Source organism: Psammomys obesus, unplaced genomic scaffold (genome assembly GCF_907164565.1).
Source record: "Psammomys obesus unplaced genomic scaffold, mPsaObe1.curated_primary_1811, whole genome shotgun sequence".
NCBI lineage: Eukaryota > Metazoa > Chordata > Mammalia > Rodentia > Muridae > Psammomys > Psammomys obesus.
In genome coordinates, this window is record NW_026587216.1 from 19,793,128 (window position 1) to 19,809,409 (window position 16,282).

At 40.6% G+C, this 16,282-nt stretch overlaps 1 protein-coding gene across 2 annotated transcripts in view; it reads right to left on the minus strand.

Moving 5' to 3' along the window:
• Positions 1 to 12,699, minus strand: part of Pkia (cAMP-dependent protein kinase inhibitor alpha) — an 89,744-nt gene extending 77,045 nt beyond the window's left edge. Inside the window, exon 1 of one of the 2 annotated variants that reach the window (XM_055603603.1) lies at positions 12,490 to 12,699. The gene's annotated coding sequence lies outside the window, so the exon portion shown is untranslated. The remainder of the gene's footprint in view (positions 1 to 12,489) is intronic. The other variant, XM_055603602.1, reaches the window with a different exon arrangement.
• Between the last annotated feature and the right edge of the window lie 3,583 nt (positions 12,700 to 16,282).

A 16,282-nucleotide genomic window follows, 5' to 3' on the forward strand; every position in this document is an offset into this window, starting at 1 on the left:
ACACTCACCTGTAGTTGGGTAAAGACAAACCTACTTTACAGTAAACTGCTGGATTATAGTGTGATTATTAGGCATTGCATTTAAAGTCAGAATGCTTCTAGGTGTTATATACTATAGGTATAACAGCAATAATCTTTGCTATTAACATAAATTATAGCTCTTTTAAAGTTCTGAAAAGTTAAAAAATCTAAGTTGAACAATACTAAATAGGAGACAATCTATATTTGACACCTCACAAATTAATAAAATTTAAATATTAAATAACATCATAAATATACATGCTCTAAAAGATATTTCTGGTTTACAATTTAGTATGTGATGAAATATACTCTAACCATGTCGTTTAAACATTGTACATTTTGAAAAGCGCATCATCAGATGATTCTGTCATTGTGGGAATAGCACCAAGTGTATTGTAAGGAAGATGTCTCCATCAGCAGCCGACACAGTCCTACAGAATTATGAGTGAATATGCTGGAGACATTGACCAAAAATATATGACATACGGCTATTTATTTTATAAACTATTCAAATATACACACATCTATCAGATTATATATCATCAATCTAAGAGAAATGTATTATGAAAAAAAAAAGAGTTTAAAACATTGTTGTGTTTCATTCTATTCTAATTAATATGTATGGCCTGTAAGGAATTTTTTTAATTTGTAATTTTACCCAGAGTTTATGCAGAAGAAAGACAGCAATGTGACTCATGGTATTTGTTAAATTAAGCTTTTACATGGAAGTATTATGAGAGTAAGTTTATGAAGAAGCCAAACATGAATATATATCATTGAAATCAACAATTGGCTATTTTTTTAAAAAAATGTTTTTCTTTGTTTTCCTTTTCCCCAACAACTGTATTTTTCTTTCTTTTTAAAATTTGTTTATTATTTATTACAGTTTATTCACTTTGTATCCCGGCTATAGACCCCTCCCTTGTCTCCTCCCAGTCCTACCCTTCCTTCAGCTTCTCATCCTATGCTCCTCTCCAAGTCCATTGATAGAGGAGGTCCTCCTCCCCTTCCCTCTTACCTTACCTTATCAGATCTCATCAGGACTGGCTGCAATGTCTTCCTCTGTGGCCTGGCAAGTCTGCACCCCCCAGGGGGAGGTGGTCAAAGAACCAGCTACTGAGTTCATGTCAGAGACAGCCCCTGCTCCCCTTACTAGGGAACCCACTTGGAAACTGACCTACCATGGGCTTCCTCTGAACAGGGAGTATAAGTCCTCTCCATGCATGGTTTGAGTATCAGTCTCTGTGGGACCACTGGGCCCAAGTATTTTGGCTCTGTTGGTCTCCTTGTGGAGTCCTGTCCTCTCCAGTCTATATCCCCCTAAGATTGTGAAGAGAGATGAAATAAATTTCAGAACAGTTTTGGTTTTCTGACTTAAAAAAAAAAAATCAGTGCATTTTGTCCATGTCTTAGTTTGGACCTCAACGACTTTCATTCTCAGATTCTAGTTTTACAATGAGAGGTCACGCTGTCAAGAACAGAAAATGTGGACATCATAGGGCACAGGTCAGCTCTGACCATTCTCTGCATAAAAAGTAAAAGGTCTGTAACAAACAGACCTCATGATATGTGTGTCTATCATGCCTGAGTTCTAAAACACAGTTCAAACATGTTAGGATTCCAAGAGGCACTGTGATACACAGGCATAGAAGAAAAATTCTTTGCATTGGGCTGTTAGTCAAATGAGAAAATCTGATGAAAGAGGCTGAAATGTTTAATTGATGAAAAAAATAAATTAACTTGGTAGGCTATTGAAGCTGAAAGACCACACTGTTCAAGCCTTTTTCTTCTATGACTGAATAGTAGTGAAAAGCACGTAAGGCACATTCATTACGTAACTAACATATGATATAGTACATGCATAGATAATATTGCACATAAGTAAGTTTTCTTCTCGAAATTTGATTATGAAAACATGTATTATCTAAATTCTAAATGAAATTCAACTTTGTAGTGATCTAATATTTGAAATACATACACATACATAATCTATAAATTTTTATTCACTTATTACTAAGGAAAATTAGCTTATAACACACATAAACACTACTGTTTATGTGCAATAAATGTACAAATGCATAAATGTGTATATTTCACAGAAGTATTTTCCTTGTTCTCAATATAACATTTTAGAATAAGGGGAGGTCCCACATCAAGCCTTTGATGAATACCTAATAAATTTACTGTGCCCACACTTTGGCTTCAAATTGAGGAGACATTAAATAACGACACAAGCTTTTCACATATGGTAATAATGATACTCTATGCTCAGGTAAACATGAAGTAGGGGAGGGGGATGGGGAGGAAGAGGGAGGGAGCTGCAACTAGGATACAAAGTGAATACATTGTAAAAAATAAAAATGTTGAGCCTTTTCTCAAGCTACAACATATTCATTTTGAATGATGATCTGCATACTATAGAACACTTAGGGCCCTTGGTGGTTTTTTAAATAATTGTTTATTAAGCACAAATAAATAATCCATGTAAATAAAAGAAAGGAATACAACAACAATAAAAATTGAAATCTGCCTTTCAAGAATTCCCTTAGTAGTTATGATCAGAGAATTTGTGTTTCGGGTATTGCATTTTAAAAAATTTAGTGTAAAGTTATTAATTAAAATTACTTAGCTGTACCTAGTAATGTACCATTCTGGGAATATTAAATTTTGTGAGCTTCAAATATAAAAATGTGTAACAGATCAAAACAGTGCTGTGTGGTGCAGCATAAAGTTACAGGTTAATTTTCCTTTTTGAGACAACAAACAGGCCCACAGGGCCTGCAGAGACTGATGCATCAACCAAGGACCATGCATGGAGAGAACCTAGACTCCCTGCTCAGATGTACCCCATGGCAATTCAGTCTACATGTGGGTTCCCAAGTAAGGGGAACGCTGTCTCTGACATGGACTCTGTTGCCTGCTCTTTGATCACTTCCCCTGGTGGGGCTGCCTTGCCAGGGCACAGAGGAAGAGGATGCAGGCAGTACTCAAGAGACTTGTTAGGCTGGAGTTAGATAGTAGGTTAGGAGAGCTCCCTCTTTCTGAGGACTAGGGGAGGCGCATAAGGGGGAAGGAGGGAGGGAGCATGAGACTAGGAGGAGACAAGGTAGGGGGTTACAATTGGGATATAGAGTGAACAAGTTATAAAAATAAAAATAATTTCCTTTTGATAATTTAACTATTTTGGTTAGCTGTATTCAATTTCACAGATTTTTACACATTTAAAAAAAAAAGATATATTCAAAAGCATTATAGGAATTTTACCAGCGAACTCCTTCAGCTGTTAAACAACTTCAGCAAAGTGGCTAGAGACAAAATTAACTAAAAAAAAAAAATTCAGTAGCCCTCCTGTATGTAAAAGACAAAAGGACAGAGAAAGAAATTAGGGAAACAATACCCTTCACAGTAGCCATAAATAACATAAAGCTACTTTGGTGTAATTCTAACCAAGCAAGTGAAAGACTTGTATGAAAAAAACTTCAGGTCTCTGAGGAAGAAATTGAAGAAGCTATCAGAAGATGGAAATTCTCAAAAAATTAAGTAAAAATTTATTTCCGAAAAGGTTTGTATATTCCCCAAATATGAGCAGCAGTCTCCCAGGCTCTTGTTCAGGGAAGAGATAGACATTAAGAGTGTTTATGGATGAAAGCTGTCCTTTCCTTGGGGAATCAACACTGTCACTGGAAAAAGAAAACAGCAACTGCATTTCTCCAGGGAAGAGGCTGTTCCATTTCTTCATGCCACTTGGCTTCTGAAATCAACACCCTCGCACAACATCCTCACTGCCATTTCTGATAACGAGTCAGTGAGAAGTGTGAGGAGACATGCAACATAATTCAGAGAGGAAAGAACATGCCAATCACCTGTGTCAGATTATCCAATCAGCTGCTTGAAAGTCAAAAATAGAAGCTAAGTCTAATTCCCACAGGCCTGTGGGATCAGAGCCCACTGCTTTGAAATAGCATCTAGGAAGGATCAGACGTTTTCAAAGCTCAGTTTGGCGTCTGTCAGAAAAACCCTTGCAAAAAGATGTGGTCCAGGGTATCATAATAAACTTCTCACAAAAAAAAAAAAAAAAAAAAAAAAACCTGAAACTGTTTGATCACTCTCATTCCTGTGTTTACCAAAAATTACACTGAAGTGTGGTGTTTATTGCTTCTGTTTGCTTTTGAGAGCAGGTCTCACGGTATCAGGCAGAGAGCAAGCATCCCCCAGTCCCAGTCTCTTGAGTCTAGCTTACCAGCAAACACCATCACACCTGGACTGTTATGTTATCTTCTTTAATTATCACAACTCCTTCAATGACTCTGTTTTTAATTACAGCAGCAACAACAAAAAGATGGCAAAGGAAAAGCAACTTATAGCTCACCTTGCCAGCAAATGAGTTAGAAACCAAATTTCATTTGACAAAGTGAGAGCCTTAAGTGGTAGCCAAAACCACTCACAAGAAAAAGAAGCAGAGAGGGAACTGGGAATCTGAGTGGTCACGGTACATGATTTAAGTGATTGTTGAAAGAACCAAAGGGCTGCATTGGGATGCTGTGTAACACACACAAAACACACAGAGAAATCCACATTACACTCAAACATCCTGAAATCAACAGTTCTTTCTTTCATAACATTCCATTGCCCTCTCACCTCAGTTTCCATGTTGCTTACTAGGAAGGAGAATTTAAACATTGCAAGTGCTTTGTGAGACAGGTTCTTGTTATTTTTATTTCCAAGATAACCAAGACAGCAAACCCATTCTCCCCATTCAATGAACTTGTCTGCGGTCAGATCATTACCACAAGTGATTTCACAATGCCAGATAATGGTTTTATAGGTGTGTTGGATCAAGCTGTCATGCGAGTGAAATGGAATTCAAATGACTAGGTTTTGCTTTCTATTATGCTCTTCATAATAAATGAGATGGAAACACATATGGAAATAAAATGAGTGCCAATAACTTAAGCTTTGATTTTGAATTTTATGGGTCCTATTTTTTGTAGCTAGCGGATGGAGTGTCCTTAGTGATCTGTTCTGGGCTGGAGAGCTTTGACCTTCTTTACTGTGCATATTTCAAACTCTGCTCTACCTCACTGCTAAGCTCACCATATAAAAACCCCAGAAGGAAGGGAGAAACAAAAGAGGGTAGTTCAGTCATGATTCACACCTTCTTGTACAAAACTGGTGATTAAGGAATCGTATTAAATTACGATTTTTGGTCAAATGGACCCTGTTAATTTAGATCAACAAATATTTTAAATGCACGCACTAAAGCAAGACACATACACTAAAACTACAGTTTTGGTTTTATGAATGTTCACTCTTAAGATACTGACGAACCCATTAGAAAAATTTAACAGTTATAAAATATGTTAACAACAACTACCTGTCCTATGCCTATTGACAAATGTGGGCAAAGAGGAGGCACACACCATTTAGATTTCTCTGCTGCAAGAGATCAACAGTTACCTCTTATCTAATTTTTATCGATGGACATTCTTACCATAAAAATCCCCTGTGTTGATCACTAGGGGATTCTAACAAAGATAACATTGTGGTGTGTGTGTGTGTGTGTGTGTGTGTGTGTGTGTGTTTATGGGAGTTTTGCCTGCATAGGCCAGAAAAGAGTGTCAGATTCCCTGGGACTGAGATGATGGACAGTTGTGACAGACAGGTGTGAACCAGGCATAGGTGCTGGGAACTTCACCCAGATCCCTGGGAGAACAGCTAGTACTCTTCATAATGGCTGAGCCATCTCTTCAGCCCCACTTTTTTACTCTATTGAGAGCCATCAGATAAGATGTCACTTGGTGATAAGGAACTGTCACAATCCATCTTTGAGGCGAAGCCCGCATAGTCTATTCAGAATAAATCCTACTCAAAAATCTGTTGTTCTCCAGCAAGCATACTTTATAATTAGAAACATAAACGTGTGATTTTTTTTTTCTCTAAAATTTTTGCCTATTACAGTTACTTGTTAAAAGCTGCTAAACTTTAAATCTATCTCAGGTTTGAGAACAAGGAAAAACTATTTTCAGTGATTCTATTTGATACCTACCAGCTCTTAAGGGTAAATCTGCAACCAGGCACTGTGGTGAACACATGCCTTTAATCCCAGTGCTTGGGAGGCAAAGGCAGGTGGATCTCTGAGTTCAAGGCCAACCTGAACCTGGTCTACAGAGCAAGTTCCAGCAGCCAGGGCTACACAGAGAAACCCTGTCTGCATAAACCAAAAACAAAAAAAATATAAATATAAATAAAACATTTTAAAAAAGGGTACACCTGCAAATTCTAGCATGATTGAGTTTGTAACTGCTTAGCAGTATTGGTATCTGGCGTTTCCTTTCCTATATTACAGTTATCAAGAGCAGCAGAGCATTAAGAAGCATGAAGGAACATGAAGGAACATGAGTAATATATATGAAAAGGAAATAACGATATTACTGACTTTTCTGATTATTCAGTTAAATTCAAAGTTATATAACAGAAGGAATTCAGTTGGTTGTGCTGCACCTATCATTCCGATATAAAGCTTAATGCTGTATTTTTATTCCTATAGACGATGCAGTGCATTGTTTAAGAAGTATCTACATTGTTTATGAAGGCAAAGGTTGGAATAGGCATTTTAAGTTTGCTTTTCTGAACAATAAAGGCTAAGGCAAGCAAGAAGAGAACTGTTCGTCCATAAGTCTTTACACCTCTGGCAACAACGGGAAAACGCTTACAATGTACCACTGTGCATGTCTAATGTCAACTCCATTGTGGAATGATTTTTACCCATGAAATACAAATTCTTGAAACCCATTAGTTTTTTGTTGGTTTGTTTGTTTGGTTGGTTTGGTTTGGTTTTTCGAGTCTGGGTTCCTCTGTGTAGCCTTGGCTGTCCTGTATGTACTTTGTAGACCAGGCTGGCCTCAAACTCATAGAGATCTGCGTGCCCTTGCCTCCCTGAGTGCTGGGATTACAGGTGTGGGCAACCAAGCCAGGCTGCAACCCATTAGTTTTAAATGTCTTTTCAATGTATGTCACAACATTTGTTTCTTCATCTTTATACTGCAGTGTTTCCTCCTCCCCAGCACATGGCAAATGGGACATGCCTATGCCCTGAGTAGCTGTATCCCATAGTTCCACTAATTCCCACATTCCAAACAGTACATAATTCAGCTTAAGTCATAGCTAGTAGATTTCTTAAAAAGTTGTGTTCAAGAGAAACTAAATGGATACATGTGAGAGACCTAAGAGCAGAAGATTTACAACAGGTACATAAATATGAACTTAAAAATTGGTCATGCTTTGGATCAGGCTATATACAATGATCCATTTCTAGAACTTAAAGACAGAAAAAAAAAATTCTACAGATCATTTTACATTAATTCATCATTGTTACAAGACTTGACATCTGTGATTCACTGGCATTATTTTGAAATGACAAAATATGCGAGACTTGAAATCTTCCAATATTTATTCAGACTGTTTTTCTTCACAAACTACAAATGGCAAAACGTGAGACTATCTCCTTATTTAGATTATGCTAGATGGATCTCCTTTTATTACTTGGGTTCAAGAATGCTTGAAATGCTCAGGAATAAATGTGAACACTATCTGCTGAAGAAGGTAAGAATTTTGATAATTAGCTTACATATTTAAACATAAGTGTTTTGGCATACTCTCAAAAATGTAAAAATAATTAAATCTTATGTTATATACATATAACCACAATATCCATAATTACATCACCATGGCTTGAAGTCCACAACCCTGGCTTGCAACCATAAGGCAGCTTTAACGTAATACATACTTATCAACTGTTTTGACTGAATAAGTCATGTCATACACATGGAAAATTAGTAGATATTGCTAGACTTCCACAAAGCATAATACATGCCAGAAATATGACATACTGAAAGTGCTCTGCAACTAAAAATTACAAAACGTAGTATAGACTGCGTAGACTAAAATAGCTTTCAATTGCAATGAGATTCTGACGTGTAATGGTATGGATGAATTCTGAAGGCATCATATTAATTGTAAAGAGCTGGACACAGAAATAAAAATACTGTAATAGTTCCACTTTTCGTGACATAAAATAGACAATTTTATAGGCACAGCATATAGAGTTTACTAGGGCCTGATGGATCCATCAGAAAATGATGGATTAGTATTTAATGCACAAAATATCTGTTCAGGATGATGAAAAATTTCTGTGAGTGGTTAGCATGGGGTTTGCACACATTGCGAATGAATGTAATTAAATGGGTTTAAAATGGTGAACTGATGCATTATATTACTTTTAAATTCTACATAATTAAATTACTATACTAATATTAAGACTCATAAAACATGTACACAATATATGTTACATATACACACGTTTTAGTTTCTTCTATGTGTGTACCCTTTGTCACATTTAAAAAATTATAAAATACACTATAAAATACAAATTTATTTCACGTGTGGGGAGATTATAATTTTTAAATGACACTTAGAGTTTTTGTGCTTATACAATGATCATATTTTGGCTAGAACCCAAAAGATTTTGGGGGGGTGTAAAAAAAATGACAGCTGAGGGTGTCCCCTTGAGTTTTTGAGTTTTGAATTTTTTTCTAGATTAGTTTTGTTCTTATCACACACCTGTTTGAAATCAAGAACAGCTAGTTCCATCCTCTTTACATTCCAGCTTGGAATCTCAATGCATTTCTATTTATTCAAAGTGTTATGTAGCTCCTTAGACTGGAAATAGTTTGGCAGATGAACATAATTTGTCATTGTTTCCTTCACTGACAAAGACAAACAAATCCCTGCAGATAGCAGTAGCAAGAATAAATTACAAGTGAAGGAGATATAAATTTTCCCGATGATAAATGGGCATGTTTCAAGGTGGACGACGACAATCAGCTTCTTCCCTTGCTCGTCTGCACGTCTGTCAGCGCTGGATTCTGAGTCTGAGTCCCTGAGTCATGAAACACTCATGAACATTTGCCATGGAGTCACATAGCAGGGCATTGTTACATTGGCTCTGGGCATGCACTGATTTCAGCCCCACTCTGTTTTTCACGTCTGTGGGTGATAAGGAGACAGTACACATTCCCACGGAGGTTCTAGACGAAGAGAACTATAGGGATTTAGACAAAGGAGAAGAGAGCTTATCTCATCAGAGAGGGCTTCATGGAAGAGGCAGTGGCAGCTATGAACGCATTTCAGGACAAGCACCATAGCTAAAGAAACTGGTAAGGATTCCGAGCCTGGTATTCAGGAGGCACACACTGGACATGAGTTTCTGTTTGGCTGGCATGGGTGACTGTGAGAGGGACAGAGAAAAGCTGGAAGAGCTATCACCCTGCATGGTAGGAATTACCCATCATAACAACTCAAAGGAGGGACGCATTACAGAACTCTAGCAATCCAGGAGCCGGGTTAATGTTCAAAGCAGCTTTGTCTGTCTGTCTGTTTGAGACACGGTCTCATGCTTTAGCCCAGCGGAGCCTAACACTCCAATATAATACTGTTTTCTCTGCTCATTTTTAGTGGAAGCACTGGATGAAAAAGAACAGCATTTCTTCCTGTCTTTTCATTCCACTTCTCATTATTTCGGCATAAGGCTATTTCAATTGTATGCATGGCAGAGGTACAGCACAACATGTTCTTTTGTCACGAAAAGTCGCCTCTGACCTTTCGGGTTGGCCCTGCTAAGCTTCTGATAAGAAGGCCTTCAAGAGAGTGTTCATGTGGCTGGCAAGCAATCGACTGGCTTCAGTTCTATCACGTCAAACTTGCAGGACCACTCGCAGCTCAATCTCCATTCCTCCTTCACTTCTAAATACCAGCTGATTAACTCCTTATCCTGAGAAAAGTGTGAAGGAAAGGAAAAAGGGTATGTGTGCATGTGTGTGTGTGTGTGTGTGTGTGTGTGTGTGTGTGTGTGTGTATACATCTGTGTGTATCTATGTATGGGGTGTGGGTGTATCTGTGTGTATGTACATGTGCGTGTGCTGTGTGTGAGTGTGTATGTTAGTGTATCTGTGTATTATGCTGTGTGTATGTGTGTACACGTGTGTATGTGTGCGTATGTGTCTGGACACGTACACACAGCTCTGCTTAGAGCTGTCTGAATTTATAAATATTTCTCAAAACTGTTTAAACACACAAGGTCCATATCAGGAGTTTCTTATGTGCCGCATCCTCCTGAGTTGTACCCGAACGAATGAAAAGTACATCTTTAAGTTGATTTCTGGATTTACTTTTAGCGGATTAGTTTCACCCATGAAAGCATTGGCCGGCACCCTGCCAGCTCACTAAGTACCATCCCCTTGATCCTGAACCAATGCATTGCTGGATAACTCAGTTTCCTCAGAGGCCATGCCAAGCAGCATAACCTTTGAACTTTTAAGCACCATGGGGTTGTGCTCAGGCATCTCTCCCTTAACCAAAGCATGTGGTCCTTAACAACATGAGAATTGTTTGCTTCCTGTAGGATCGTGTGATCATTACATAAGTGTTCTCCAATTAAGAATCCATTGAGCTAAGTTTATTAAATGAATTATTTATATTTATCATTAGCTATTTTTTTTAGAAAAATGATTGATTTGTTAACTATTTTAAAATTAAGAAAGGTAATGGAAGTGAGGACTTTTCTTTCAATCTTATTCTTTGTTTCCTTTATTAGATGTGAGCGAGTCAGAATTCTAGAGTCTCAAGTGTTTACTGTGTGATATGGAAAAGTATTCAAGACACAGTAACAACAATAAACAAACAGAAATGCCATCCAGTTCCTCAAAATCCCAGAGGCAGTTCCTGGAGTGGGCCTCTTTGAGTGTCACCCCTCCTTCTGCCCAGATACTGAAGGTAGAGACGAAGAAACAAATTCAAATCTTCCTAGAGAGAATTTCTCAAAGGAGAATTTGTGACTAGAAAAATACCCAATACACACTGGAATTAGCCTGACTTCAGAGAGTCTGTGACACTGGGAACGGATATAGTCAGACATGTAATTCTTTAGGTTAAATTCCCTCCTCTTTTTCATTGATTTTCCTTTATACTGAATAAAATGGCATGGCTGTGGAGTCAAAATGCCTTTCTGGTTTTAAGCGTGGAGATGACAGATCTCCTTTTAAATGGAATACTGGCTGATGAGCTCTCCACAGTCTGGTCTACTAAAACTGTTCTGTTGGTGAGGCACACATTTCCAGTGCCCACAACAGCCATCTTAACTGCTTCTCATCTTATTCAGACGTATGTCCCCGAGTGAGAGAAAGAACTTGAGTTGTGTGTGTGTGTGTGTGTGTGTGTGTGTGATGCTGTGTGTGAGGGAGAGTGGGGGACCTCTGTGTGAGGAGGCAAACTTGGAATGCTCAAATATTCCAAGCCTGGGATTGGGCAGACCCCTGTCTTTCTGTCTGCCAATAGGAAAGCCCCAATTTGAGGTTATTGGGGAATCCTGGGGCAAACACACTATTGGGGTTTTGGAATGGTTGCCCTAAACTCCGAGAGCTAATTTTCTTACACCACAGCTTAACTAGAAATATTTTGATAGAACCGGATAGCATTCCCAGTTTTCCCCTACCTGTGTATGCAGAGAGAACTGCCCGCATAGCCCAATAAATTCTGCTGTTCCACTCAAGCAAGCCTTTATTTAGGTAGCCAACCAGAGAGACTGCAATAGATGTAAGAGAAACCCACGTCGGTCCTGAGCTGAAAGAAGGGCATTTTGTTCTGTTTTTGAGAAAAGTACACCTTATTATGTTAAAGACATAACCAATAAGGAACCCTGTGGGAAGCAATGCCCTTCGTGGGTCCTTGATGAAGTCAGTCATGGAACTGAAAAAGGGGGTAGGAGACGACGAGCTGACCTGTGACTAGACACAGCATCTCTGAAAATCAAAGAACTGATTGGCAGAGAAGATGGAAAATAGAGGGAGAAGCTCCCAAGTGCAAGCAGAACTCAGGCGGGGAGCGAAGTTTCCCTTCCATTCTGACTCCCAAAGGCACAGCACCCACCGAAGCAAGCAGGTGTTCTGACATTGAAATGAGTGAAGAGGCAATACCCTGATACCGGGGACTACAGAGGACCAAGGAGGACATCGAGAGGTGAGGTTACGGATTACTTCCCCAACTGCTTCCAACGACCAAGGACGCGCTGCTCCCAAGCCAGGGAGTGAAGGAGTGACAGTGAAGGCAGAAGACACAAAGGTAAAACGGGCATTCAGATGCTTTTACATTCCTAGTCCTCCTCAGCATCTATACCAACCTGCCACGGAAACGGTTGATCACCTTTAAGAACAGGAGGCTTGGAAAGCCCCTTTGTTTGCTCAGAACATCTCTTTTCCCACCTCCAACGCGAGGCTGAGCAACCTTTCAGTCCCTCGCTCCCTTTCCCACTGCAGAATGCAGCAGGGTTAGTCCTTCTTTCTAGGGTCCTACAAAGCCGGTCACCAAGCAGGCGGAGAGCCCGGCTCAGGGCGGCGAGCGCGGGCCGGCGGCTTACCTTAGGGATGGAGAGCGGAGTCCGGGCTGCCCCGGGCTGCAGTCCTGCCTTGTGGCCGCGCGTGCTGGGCTCTCCGGGCTCGCACGGCCCCCGCCCCACCTGCAGCTGCAGCCGCCGCTGGCTACTCTAGGCCGGTCGCATGAAGTCATCCCCCGCCGGAGCGGCGCACTGTGTGCGGGCCGCGGGGGGGAGGCTCAGCGCCCTGGGTCTCCAGCAGCCGCGTCTGCCAGCCGCACCCGAAAGACGCCGCTTCCCGAGGTGGAGGCTGATTTTCTGTGGACGATTTTACCGTTGCCGGATGGTGCAACAAACCAGAAGGGACCGACAGACTTTCTGTGCAGAGCTTCCTCGCTCTCTGCGCTCCCCTGTCACTGGGGCTGTTTGGACAGCTCCATCTGACTGAGTGGGTTTCCCACCCTCTCCATCTTCCTTATCAGTACTGTTCATTTCGCTGAATCGAGGGCTGATTGTCTATTGAGATAAACAGTCAAATACTCTGAAAAAGAATTTAAATGGGCAATTGTTCTTTTTAAAACCCCGCAAAGCACGATTAACTTGATTTTAACACACACACACACAGAGAGAGAGAGAGAGAGAGAGAGAGAGAGAGAGAGAGAGAGAGAGAAGAGGAGAGAGCCAAAGCAATTATGAAAGCTGAACGTTTTGGACCTTTCATTTCCTTGCTATTGTGATGGAATAGGGTTTTTCCAAACCAATGAAGAGGAACAGAGCAGAGAAATCACCCAAGGACACAGAGAAGGCTCATCCCAGGATTTAGTGCTGTTGGCTAGGGCTTCCCAGCCCTCTCCCTCTGCTCCTCTGTACCCTCCAGTCCGTGCTTTTTGGGCAGACTGCCTAGGCAAAAGCTGCAATATTTGAGAAGCCAAGAGGCAGAATTCACATCCGCAGATGGCTGTAACTCCCAATGGACTTCTCAGAATTTCCCTCGGCGATTAAGTAGACATTGATGCATGCACAGGAGCCTCTTGCCCCTTTAAATTGGCACCAGCTATTAAGGTTGTTTTCTCTCTCCATCCATGCTCCCCCTTTTGTTTCATTCCAAGATACTGAAAAGTTCCTACTCCCTATCAGTTCCAGATAGGAGGCAGCAGTGGAGCCAACAGAGTTAATAAACAAAACAAAATTAATAATTCAGAATTTGGGGTGTGGGCTGTATGCGCTTGCAATTTGGGACATTAGTCCATATCTGAGACCCATTTTCCTTAGAGTAAGCCCTTCAATCCTCTTACAGACTGCTGAATTCTTTACTGGCATCCCAGAGGCATATGCACCTAGTTCACAACTGCAGAATTAAGTTTCATTAATGTCTAGCTGACATTAGCGTTGAATATGTACTTTAAACATCAATGTGGGTAAAACCACAAGAACAGTGAGCATACTGTAATGGCTCCACTATGAGAAATAATGAATAGTCAATGCAGTTTTTATACCCAGAACAACATATTGGTACTTTTCAGTCTTTAATAGTACCATTTTTAGCACATTGAGGAATTGAGGAATTAGTACAGATTCCCATATGTCCCACTCCCAATGTCCTCTACCGTGAATATCACACAGAAAAAAGCAACTTCCTTTTAATTAATAACATTACTGACACTCATGCATTAGCTAAACGCTATCTTTTATACAGGTTTCTTTACTTTTTCTAGCATCTTCAATTCTTTTCTACATTGCTGTCCAGGATAACATATTATATTTAATTGTTATATCCTTTAAGATTAGTTCAAACTGTGACAGTTTCTCAGGGAAAAGGAAAATCAAAACAACTCTGAGGCTCCATCTTACACAGGACAGAATGGCTAAGATAAAAAACTAAAGTGACAACACATGCTGGTGAGGATGTGGAAAAAAGAGCACTCCTTTGCTGGTGTGTTGGGTGTGGCTCTGCTGTTTTATTTTGATGCTAATTACTAGCTCTCAAGATCTGGCTACACCAGTCCTTATTTTGTAAACCTGCCTAAGGCATTTTACCCGATTCATTGATTAAAGGCCTGTACCTGGGTAAGGCAGAATGGTGTGACTAAGGATCCCAGGTTTTGAGGACAGGAGACTCACAGGAAGGAGACAGATGGGAAGAGAGGAGGAAGGAGGAGGGCACGATGACTTGAAAAGGCCCGGGTGAATAATAAAACCAAGTATTTATAAGATTATGGATGGAAGATATTTCAGAAGAGTATAGATAGGGAGAATGGCAATGGATGGGGGCTGGGAGGTGGATGGTGAGGTTATTGAGACAGCGTATGTGAAATATCTCCCTGGTCCAAGGTAAATAACACAATTATAAAATCTAACATGTGTCTGTGTCTTATTATTTGTGAGAGTGGATTATATAATACCACTGTGATAATCTCTGAGCTAATAGCCCCAAACTCATTTTCATTTACTGTACCACTGGTGGGAGTGCCAACTTGTACAACTGTGGAAATCAATCTGTTGGTTTCTCAGAAAACTGGGAATAGATAGACCTCAAGACCCAGCTATAGCACATCTGGGCATATACCAAAAGCTGCTCCACCATAAGACTTGCCCAGCTATGTTCATAGTAGTTTTATTTGTAATGGCCGGAAACTGGAAACAACCTAGATGTCCCTTCACCGAAGAATGGATAAAGAAAATGTGGTACATTAACCCAATGGAACACGACTCAACTATTAAAAACAAAGAAGTCATGCAAATTGAAGGCGAATGGATAGAACTAGAAAAGATCATCCTGGGTGATGTAATCCAGATCAGAAAGATACACATGGTATGTACTCATTTATTAGTGTATATTAGTCATAAACTGCAGGGTAACCATACTATAATCCACAGACCCGGAGACCCCTAGGAGTGCTCAAGGGAGGACGCTTGAATCTCACAGAGAAGAGGAAATAAAATAGACATCTAAAGTAGATCTGGGGGGAGGGAGATGGGTTGGGGATCAGATGTGGGAGAGCAGGTATGGGAGGGTGTGGGAGGACTGGGAGAGATAAATGAAATCCATGAGGGGTCATCTCTGGGACAGGGGAGGGTCCTGGGAGTCTACGGAGATGACCCTAGATGAGATTCCTAGGATTAAGGAGCTCAAAGTCGCCACCTCCTGTAACCACGTGGGACTTCCGGTGGAGGGAGGGGGACACCAACCTACCCACAAAACCTTTGACCCAAAATTTGTCCTGCCTACAAGAAGTGTAGGGATAAAGATAGAGCAGAGGTTGAGAGAATGGCAGACCAATGACTGGCCCAACTTGAGACCCACCCCATGGGAGAGAGCCAACCCCTGACACCATTAATGACACTCTGCTATAATTGCAGACAGGATCCTAGCATAACCGTCTTCTGAGAGGCTTCAACCAGCAGCTGATGGAAACAGATGCAGAGAACCACAGCCAAACAATAGATGGAGCTCAGGGAGTCTTGAGGAAGAGTGAGGAGAAGGATTGAGGGAGCCAGGCAGGTCAAGGACACCACAAGAAGATCTACAGTGTGAACTTACCTGGGTCTGTCGGGGCTCACAGAGACTGAACTAACAACCAAAGAGCATGCATGGGCTGGAGCTAGACCTTCTACACATTTGTAGCAGATGTGCAACCTGGCCAACATGTGGATCGCCTGTCTCTGATTTTGTGGAATCCATTCTGAGAATAAGAAAAGGGGGGAAATGAGGGAAGGTGGCATGAGGGTGGGACTGGAGGAGAGGAGGGAGGGTGCTGGGATAAGGCTTTAAAGTGATGAAAGAAAGGAACAAAGAAAGAAAGAAAGAAAGAAAGAAAGAAAGAAAGAAAGAAAGAAA